At 39.2% G+C, this 11105-nt stretch overlaps 1 long non-coding RNA gene across 2 annotated transcripts in view; it reads left to right on the top strand.

The window, feature by feature from the left end:
• LOC116102404 overlaps positions 1-11105 on the top strand; it is a 65779-nt gene that overhangs the window by 15170 nt on the left and 39504 nt on the right. Inside the window, exon 1 of one of the 2 annotated variants that reach the window (XR_004123160.1) lies at positions 9147-9191. The exons of the other annotated variant lie outside the window; for it this stretch is intronic. This is a non-coding gene — a long non-coding RNA (uncharacterized LOC116102404). Of the gene's footprint in view, positions 1-9146; positions 9192-11105 lie in introns of those variants that run through there. 2 annotated transcript variants of the gene reach the window in all.

The raw sequence follows: 11105 nt of genomic DNA on the forward strand, positions 1-11105 counted from the left end.
GAGAGAGAGAGAGAGAGAGAGAGAGAGAGAGAGAGAGAGAGAAGAGGGAGAGAATTAAAAAATAAAATTGAGTAAAAAATGTAAAAAGAAAACTTTAGTGTACTCTTAAGAGATGAGGAGAATGGGTGAATTGTTCAGTGGCTAAGATCATTTGCTACTCTTTCAAATGACCAAATTTGATTTCTGGTATCCATATTGGGCAGCTCACAATGGTCTATACTCCAGTTCCAAGGAATATAACACCTTCTCTGGTTTCAGTGCATGCCTAAAACCCACCCCACCCCCACATCACACACACACACACACACACACACACACACACACACACCACTACCACCACCACCACCACCACCACCACCAAAAACAACAACCTTTAAAAAGAAAATGTAGATACAATTAAAAAATAAAGAAGATAAGATATTGACATTTTAGAAAGGTATATAAGTAGAAATACAGTGATATTTTATATTACCATTATATTTGTATATCTTTTGATTGGTTTTTATATGTTTAGAGCACTTTAAGGATTGTCAAGGAAAACACAACAAATTTCCCGTTAAAACAAATGACACGTGGTGGATTTTTTTTGTGAGCCTTTCCAGGTTAGTATCCATTATGAGTTGAAGAGTAAATGTCAGGGCAGAGTGGATTATAAGCTAATATAAAAGATCAAGGCACAAAAGGAAAATAAATGAGACAGTTATTTGGGGAGAAAAATCTAAGAATGTAGCAATAAACAGAGGAATTAAGATTAATATTTTAAGGCAAGCCTTTAAAAAAGTCAAAACCAATGTGAAGGGGTCTGTGGTGAACAAAACAGTGTCATTTTTAATGCGAGATGGAAGCTAAGGTTCCCATAAAGATTTATTTTAAGGAACTGGGTTGTACAGAAATAAGAGAGGTTGTATAGATAAAAGAAACTGCAGGTCCATGGAGGCAAGTTGTCTTGCTTGTTTGCTTTAGAATCTGAAGACCCTTGAATCCTACTATCCAACTTAGCTTGAGCTATCAAGTTGACACAGTCCAGAGTTATATAAGGGAGTCTCAATTTGGGGTTAGGGTTGGTCAGATTGGATTGTGGTCATGTCTGTAGGCACATTTTCTTGATAACTGATCTAGTGTTCAGGTACTAGAAGGTATTCTGCATGTTACTAGAGGAGAAAAGCAGTCACCAACGCTGCTGCAAACCCTGGAATCTACCAGGACCTGGTGTCCTGGTCGCATGATACACTGGTGTAATAGTGGCACAAATCTTGTGGTGATAACCAACCATTTTCTGATTAGATTTCTGGTCACTTCATGAGATAAAACATGTGACTGATACTGCTCATGTGACCAAGAACCTGAGACTATATACGTCAAAATCAGAGAAGCTTCCTCTTGCAAATATGTTGGCACTAACATAGAAACCCACAATTAGACAATATGCAGAGCATGAGAGACTTTGGAACACTCTTTCCTAAATGGGATGTCTTCATCAAATTCTTCCTATCAGGGCTTAGTGAAGTATGCAGAAGAGGAGGCAGAAAGATTTGACACTAAGTGTCTTCTATATACAGCAAGAGGAATGCACATATGAACTCACAAGGACTGCAGAAATGCACAGGGTCTGCACAGGTTCAAGCCAGATTTTGTTGCGTGGGAGGAAACAGCACTGAGACAGGGAAGTGGTTATGAGCTCCTATCACTAGCCAAGAAGCTATGCAATTGACATTTACTTGCAAAGAAAACTTTGTTTTCTCCAATAGAGTCTCACTGAGTATATAAACTATAACTATAACAGGTATTGGCCATGCATAGCAGTAGCTGGCCAATCAAAATAAACTCAGTGGTACTTTTGTAGACTTTTTGTCTTGTTCTTGTATGTTTGTTTGTTTGCTAGTGAGGGAGGGAGGGAGAGAGGGAAGGAGGGAGGGAGGGAGGGAGAGAGAGAGAGAGAGAGAGAGAGAGAGAGAGAGAGAGAGAGAGAGAGAGAGAGAGAACCATGGACTTGAAAGGACAGAAAGGTGGAGAAATCTATGAAAAGCTGGGGGAATAGAAACTATGATCTAAATATTTTGCATGAAAAATATTACCTTCAACAAAAACTATTTAAAAAACTAGAGCTAGCGATTTTCTCTCCGGTGACTTTCTAAGGCAGGTTCAGGCAGGAAGCACAGGCCGCAGAAGCAACAGGGAAGCTGGGACAGGATCATTTCTGCTTCCATCTACAACTAGGAGAGAAGGCAGATCCACAGCCCTCTGTGCACCTTTCCCACAAGCAGAGAGCTTGGCTTCAGGAAGTGCTTTGACCTGGGACTCAGTCCTACAGGAGGAACAAGCTCCAGCCAGAGACAGGAAGAACATCTAACACCAGAGACCAACAAACAGATGACAAAAGGCAAACACAAGATTCTTACCAACAGAAACCAAGACTACTTGGCATCATCAGAACCTAGTTCTCCCACCATAGCAAGTCCTGGATCCCCCAAAACACCAGAAAAGCAAGATTTGAATCTAAAATCATATCTCATGATGGTGATAGAGGAATTTAAGAAGGACATAAATAACTCCCTTAAAGAAATACAGAAGAACACAGGTAAACAGGTGCAAGCCCTTAAAGAGGAAACACAAAAATCCCTTAAAGAATTACAAGAGAACATGAGTGAACAAGTAGAAGCCCTTAAAAAGGAGACACAAACATCCCTTAAAGAATTACAGGAAAGTACAACAAAACAGGTTGGAATGGAACAAAACAACCCAGGATCTTAAAATGGAAGTATAAACAAGAAATCACAGAGAGAGACAACTTTGGAGATAGAAAACATAGGAAAGAAGTCAGGAGTAATACATGTATTACCAACAGGATACAAGAGATAGAAGAGAGAATCTCAGGGGCAGAAGATACCATAGAAAACATTGACACAACAGTCAAAGAAAACGCAGAATGCAAAAAGCTTTTAACCTAAAACATCCAGGAAATCCAGGACACAATGAGAAGACCAAACCTAAGGATAATAAGTATAGAAGAGAGTGAAGACTTCCAAATTAAAGGGCCAGTAAATGTCTTCAACAAAATTATAGAATAAAACTCCCCTAACCTACAAAAAAGAGATGCCCATGAACATAAAAGAAGCCTACAGAAATCCAAGTAGTTTGGACCAAAAAAGAAATTCCTCCTCCCACATAATAGTCAAAACACCAAATGCCCAAAACAAAGAAAGAATATTAAAATTGGTGAGGGAAAAGGTCAAGTAATATATAAAGGCAGGCCTATCAGAATTACACCAGACTTCCCGCCAGAGACTATGAAAGCTACAAGATCCTGGGCAGATATCATACAGACCCTAAGAGAACACAAATGCCAACTCAGGCTACTATACCCAGCAAAACTCTCATTTACCATAGATGGAGAAACCAAAGTATTCCATGATAAAACCAAATTTATACAATATCTTTCCACAAACCCAGCTCTTCAAAGGATAATAAATGCAAAACTCCAACACAAGGAGGGAAACTACATCTTAGAAAAAGCAAGAAAGTAATCTTCCACCAAAACTAAAAGAAGATAGACACATGAACAGAATTCCAATCCTAACAACAAAAATAACAGGAAGCAACAATTACTTTTCCTTAATATCTATTAATATCAATGGACTCAATTCCCCAATAAAAAGACATAGACTATCAGACTGGGTACATATACAGGACCCAACATTTTGTTGCATACAGGAAACCCAACTCAGTGACAAAGACAGATACTACCTCAGAACAAAAGGCTGGAAAACAATTTTCCAAGCAAATGGTCCCAGGAAACAAGCTGGAGTAGCCATTCTAATATCAAATAAAATCAACTTTCAACCTAAAGTGATCAAAAAAGATAAGGAGGGGCACTTCATACTCATCAAAGGTAAGATCTACCAAGATGAACTCTCAATTCTGAACCTCTATGATCCAAATGCAAGGGCATCTACCTTCATAAAAGAAATGTTACTAAATCTCAAAACACACATTGCACCACACACAATAATAGTGGGAGACTTCAACACCCCACTCTCTGCAAAGGACATATCATGGAAACAGAAACTAAACAAAGATACAGTGAGGCTAACAGAAGTTATGAAACAGATGGATTTAACAGATATCTATAGAACTTTTTATCCTAAAACAAAAGGATATACCTTCTTCTCAGCACCTTCTCATGGTACCTTCTCCAAAACTGACCATATAATTGGTCACAAATCAGGCCTCAACAGATATAAGAAGATTGAAATAATTTCTTGAATGCTATCAGATCACCATGGACTAAGGCTGCTCCTCAATAACAACATAAACAATAGAAAGCCCACATACATGTGGAAGCTTAACAACACTCTACGCAATGATAATTTGGTCAAGGAAGAAATAAAGAAAGAAATTAAAGACTTTCTAGAGTTTAATGAAAATGAAGCTACAACATATCCAAACTTATGGGACACAATGAAGGCAGTCGTAAGAGGAAAACTCATAGCTTTAAGTGCCTCCAAAAAGAAACTGGAGAAAGCATACACCAGCAATTTGACAGCACATCTGAAAGCGCTAGCACAAAAAGAAGCAAATTCACCCAAGAGGAGTCAAAGGCAGGAAATAGTCAAATTCAGGAAGGAAATCAACCAAATAGAAACAAAAAGAAGTATACAAAGAATCAACCAAACCAGGAGCTGGTTCTTTGAGAAAATCAACAAAATAGACAAATCCTTAGCCAGACTAACTACAGGCTAGTTGTTATCCTAATTAACAAGATCAGAAATGAAAAGGGAGACATAACAACAGACACTGAGGAAATCCAAAAAAATCACCAGATTCTACTATGAAAACCTATATTCAACAAAACTGGAAAACCTGGATGAAATGGACAATTTTCTAGACAGATACCAAGTACCAAAGTTAAATCAAGAACAGATAAATGATCTAAACAGTCCCATATCTGTTAATGAAATAGAAACAGTCATTAACAATCTCCCAACCAAAAAAAGCCTAAGTCCAGATGGGTTTAGTGCAGAGTTTTATCAGACCTTCAAAGAAGATCTCCTCAAAATATTCCACAAAATAGAAACAGTAGGCACTCTACCCAATTCATTCTATGAAATCACATTTACTCTGATACCTAACCCACACAAAGATCTAATGAAGAAACCTTCAGACTAATTTCCCTTATGACTATTGATGCAAAAATACTCAATAAAATTCTTGCACACCAAATGCAAGAATATATCAAAATGATCATCCATCATGATCAAGTAGGCTTCATCCCAGGGATGCAGGGATGGTTCAATATACGGAAATCCATCAACGTAATTCACTATATATACAAACTCAAAGAACAAAATCATACGAACATCTCATTAGATGCTGAGAAAGCATTTGACAAAATCCAATAACCCTTCATGATAAAAGTCTTGGAAAGATCAGGAAATCAAGGTCCGTACCTAAACATAGTAAAAGCAATATACAGAAAACCAGTGGCCAACATCAAACTAAATGGAGAGAAACTTGAAGCAATCTCACTAAAATCAGGGACCAGACAAGGCTCCCCACTCTCTCCCTACCTATTCAATATTGTACTTAAAGTCATACCCAGAGCACCAAAAGGAAATCAAAGGGATACAAATTGGAATGGAAGAAGTCAAATTAACACTATTTGCTGTTGATATGATAGTGTACTTAAGTGACCCCAAAAATTCCACTAGAGAACACCTACACCTGATAAACAACTTCAGCAAAGTAGCTGGATATAAAATTAACTCAAGCAAATCAGTTGCCTTCCTCTACACAAAGGATAAACAGGCTGAAAAAGAAATTAGGAAAACAACAACCCTTCACAATAGTCATAAATAAAATAAAATACCTTGGTGTGACTCTTACTAAGCAAGTAAAAATCTGTATGACAAAAACTTCAAGTCTATGAAGAAGGAAATCGAAGAAGATCTCAGAAGATGGAAAGTTCTTCTATGCTCATGGACTGGCAGGACTAATATAGTAAAAATGGCTATCTTGCTGAAAGCAATCTACAGATTCAATGCAATCCCCATCAAAATTCCAATTCAGTTCTTCACAGATTTAGAAAGAGCAATTTGCAAATTCATCTGGAACAACAAAAAACCCAGGATAGCCAAAACTATTCTCAACAATAAAAGAACCTCTGGTTGAATCACCATCCCTGATCTTAAGCTGTACTACAGAGCAATTGTGATAAAAACTGCATGGTATTGGTACAGTGACAGGCAGGTAGATCAATGGAATAGAATTAAAAACCCAGAAATGAACTCACGCACCTATGGTCACTTGATCTTTGACAAAGGAGCTGAAACCATCCAATGGAAAAAAAGAGCATTTTCAACAAATTGTGCTGGCTCAACTGGCGGTTAACATGTAGAAAAATGCAAATCGATCCATTCCTATTTCCTTGTACAAGGCTCAAATCCAAGTGGATCAGGGACACTCCACATAAAACCAGATACACTGAAAGTAATAGAAAAGAAAGGGCGGAAGATCCTCGTGTACCTGGGCACAGGGGAAAATTTCCTGAACAGAACACCAATTGCTTATGCTCTAAGATCAAGAATTGACAAATGGGACCTCATAAAATTACAAAGATTCTGTAAGGCAAATGACACTGTCAATTGGACAAAACAGCAAGCAACAGATTGGGAAAAGATCTTTACCACTCCTATATCTGATAGAGGACTAATATCCAATACATACAAAGAACTCAAGAAGTTAGACTATAGAGAACCAAATAACCTTATTAAAAAATAGGGTACAGAGCTAAACAAAGAATTCTCAACTGAGGAATACTGAATGGCTGAGAAGCACCTAAAGAAATGTTCAACATCCTTAATCATCAGGGAAATGTAAATCAAAGCAACCCTGAGATTCCACCTCACAGCAGTCAGAATGGCTAAGATCAAAAACTCAGGTGACAGCAGATGCTAGAGAGGTTGTAGAGAAAGGAACACTTCTTCATTGCTGGTGATATTGCAAGCTGGTACAACCACTCTGGAAATCAGTTGGGCGGTTCCTCAGGAAATTGGACATAGTTCTACCAGAGGACCCGGCCATACCACTCCTGGGCATATATCCAGATGATGCTCCAACATGTAATAAGGACACATGCTCCACCATGTTCATAGCAGCCTTATTTATAATAGCCAGAAACTGGAAACAACCTAGATGTCCCTCAATAGAGGAATGGATACAGAAAATGTGGTACACATTGGAGTAGTACTCAACTATTAAAAACAGTGAATTTATGAAATTCTTAGGGAAATGGATGGGTCTGAAGAATATCATCCTGAGTGAGGTAACCCAATCACAAAAGAACACACGTCGTATGCACTCTCTGATAAGTGGATATTGGCACAGAAGCTCGTAATACCCAAAATACAATCCACTAACCACAAAATACTCAAGAAGAAGAAAGACCAAAGTATTGATACTTCGTTCCTTCTTAAAAGGGGGATCAAAATACCCATGGAAGGTGTTGCAGAGACAAACTATGAAGCAGAGACTGAAGGAAGGACCATCCAGAGACTGCTCCACCTGGGAATACTTCCCATATTCAATCATCTAATCCAACACTATTATGGATGCCAGCAAGTGCTGGCTGACATGAGCCTGATATAGCTGTCTCCTGAGAGGATCTGATTGTGCCTCACTAATATAGAAGTAAAGGCTCACAGCCATACATTGGACTGAACACAGGGTCTCCAATGAAGGAGCTAGAGAAAAGACCCAAGGAGCTGAAGGGTTTGCAGCTCCATAGGATGAACAACAATATGAACTAACTAGTACCCGCAGAGCTCCCAGGGACTAAACCACCAGCCAAAGAGTACACATGGTGAGACTCATAGCTCCAGCAGCATATGTATAGCAATGGATGGCCTAATTGGTCATCAGTAGTAGGAGAGATCCTTGATCCTGTGAAGGTTTTATGCCCTAGGATAGGGGAATGCCAGGGCCAAGAAGTGGGAGAGGGTGGGTTGGTGAGTAGGGGGAGGGGGGAGGAAACAGGGTTTTGTTTTTTTGTTTGTTTGTTTGTTTTGCTTTGTTTTTTCTTTCTTTTTCTTTCTTCTTTTTTCAGAGGGGAAACCAGAAGAGGAGAGATTATTTGACATGTAAATAAAGAAAATATCTAATAAAAAAAAAAAGAGCTAGCTGATCCAGGGAATATCCCAGCAAGCAATGGTTCTCCTGTTTTGAGATCCATCAATAATGAATTGTGAGGTGGAAGTTGTAAGTTTAATCCTTTTCTTTCTCTAAGTGGCTTTTGGTCATGGTAGTTATCATAGCAAGAGAAAGCATATTAGAACACTAACATAACTAGCCCCATTCTTACCAGGCAGGTGGGGAAGTTTGGGAATTCTAGTGGCCGATTCATGCAAATGAGGTCCTTCTTTAGGCAAGGTACTTGAGTAGAATATTGAGAAATTTTCCCCTCCAACTAGAGACACAATGTGACTAACCAATTCATGCTCCCACAATCATGACACAGCACACAAACTGTGAGTCAAAAGAAACATCCTTCCTTCCTCCCTCCCTTTACCCATCCCTCTCTCCCTCCCTTCCTCCTCCTTCTTTCCTCCCTTTCCTTTTTTTTTCTTCCTTGCATTTTTTATTTCCCTTTGTAGGAGGGAGAATGGTTTACTTAATCTTAAAATTCCATGTTACATTCCATCATTGTAAGCAGTTAAGGCAAGAATTTCAAATAGCTAATCACATCACATCTGAAATCAAAAGCAGAGAGAAATGAAAGTATGCATGCTTGCTTTCTCAATTTCTTGACTATGTTTGCCATGGTAAAGCAAAGTAGAATATCTTCTATCTAATTTTGGACAGTGTCACACATATACAAAGTGTATCTTGCTCATATATTCCACCAACTCCACCCCTGTTCCTTTCTGGCACCACAACTATGTCTCCCTCTTACCTTCATGTCCATTCATATTTTCCGTGGGTTTGTCTTTTAAATAACTCACTGAATCCAACTAGTGGGTTATTGACTGATCTTGTTGGCTTGACTGTATTCATGTCTGGTGCAGGTCACCATTGCTGTAGTGCATGGCCATGTCATGTTCAGAAGACAGAACTGCACAGCATTCCTCCACCTCATCAGCCTCTTACATTCTTTCCATCTCATCTTCTGTGATGTTCCCTGAAACTTGTGAGGCATGGTAAGTTGATCAGAATGTCCTATTTAGAGAAGAGTACTTAATAGTCACTTATGCTCCCAGTGATGTACCTCTGCATCAGCTGCTGACCATTACAGAGAGAAGCATCTCTGGCCACAGTTAAAGGTGGCACTAATCCATAATCCCTTCCTTTCTTAAGTGGATTTGCCAGGTATTTTAACATAGCAATGAAATATAACTGATACAGATGTGAATTAAGGCAGCGAAGTTTGAGAATCACTGCCTGATACTTCCCCAAGATCCTCTTCTAAACTATTCTACAACATTTATAGGCATGTACTGAAGGACATAGTGAAGGAGAAAGGTAATAATACAGCTCTGACTCCAGATAATAGGCAAACAAGATGAGGTTTTTTCCCTCCAAGAAACCTGTGCTTCCATTTTTCCACATTAAAGCCAATCAGTTATCTGGTATTTATTGTCAGGTTCTGTGCTGTCCTAGTCTTGGGTCCCAAGAGCCCGGGTATGCAGCAGCAAGGATTTCTCACCTATTTTCTTTTTTCTTTGAAATGTGGGACAGCACTGGAAAGAAACAGGCCTTGTATGCTGAAGCACAATTCTCCAGCTTTTGTTCTGAGACTTCAAAGTTTAACATTGGAATGAAAGGTTATTCTCCATAAGCCTATGGGTTTTCCCAGGAGAAAGGGACAGATTTAAGTTTAATCAAATTTGGGGAATGCTTTTGGTGTGAGCCAGCTTCACTGGCTTCTTTCTGGAAGAACACAAGAGCTGCAATACCTGAGCAGGCATGTTGGATTTGAACTTGTTGGAGGTGCAACAGGCTGCTCCACAAACATGAAGCTGACAATTCAAAATATGAATATGGATAGTTATTTGTTAACACAGATACTTTTTTTGGATGGGGCCACCCAAAACGGACAGAGAACTCTGTGAAAAAGGACTGATGGTGGGGAAGTGTCCTTAGTCAGCTCTTTACTCATTGCACTGACAATGTACCTGAAAAGAAGCAACTTAAGCGAGGGGGTTTATTCCATTCACAGTTTGCAGGCATAGTCTACTACGGTGGAGTAGGTTTGGCTGCTCCGATGGCTCTCATTCTTGTAGTACAGTGAGGCAACTGGTCACTCGCACACACAAGAAGCCTAGAAAGGTAGTTGCTGGTACTCCTCACGTGTTCTCCTTTTGGATGGTACCCTAGCCCACATGGTGATACTACTCACTTTTAAAGATAGGACTGCTCTCCTGAGTTAAACTTCTTTGGAATCATTGTAGGCATGCCTCTTAGGTGACTCTAAATCTAGATGACTTGACAATAGTGATTAGCTACCATTGCATTTTGTGGGGTGGTAGTAACTAATAGACTGCTCATGCTTGTGCTTATGTAAAGTCTTTAGTAAACACCCTCACAGATACATCTGGGGAAGTCCAATACTCTATACATAGAACAGTATCTAGGCCCCCCTTTTATTGTAAGGTGAATGGGGTGGGTATCTACTGAAACATTGAACATACAATCCTTTAACAGCTAGCTGAGTGTTCCTTAATTCAACTTTAGCATACCAAATCAACCAACCCAAGTATGTCTGGCCAGTTTATGTTGTCATAACTGAACACTTCCCACTGGATAAGTCTGGGGACAGAATTTTATTTTCTCTTACTTCTGGAGGCTCTGCAGTCTAAGGTCAAGGTACTATCAACTTGTCCTGTGAGGATGACCCTCTCTTTCCAAGACGACATGTAATGAAGCCTGCCTAAGGAAGGAGTACTGTGTCCACACATGGCAGAAGGACATGTGAAGAGAGTGTTGCACAAATCCCCCCTTTTAAGCCCTTATTCCCACTCATTGAGGTGGAGCCCTACAGCCTAATAACTTCTTACAGGCCATACACTTCTTTTTTTTTTTTTTTTTTTTTTTTTTTTTTTTTTTTTTTTTTT

The sequence above is a fragment of the Mastomys coucha genome, unplaced genomic scaffold (assembly GCF_008632895.1).
Source record: "Mastomys coucha isolate ucsf_1 unplaced genomic scaffold, UCSF_Mcou_1 pScaffold21, whole genome shotgun sequence".
NCBI lineage: Eukaryota > Metazoa > Chordata > Mammalia > Rodentia > Muridae > Mastomys > Mastomys coucha.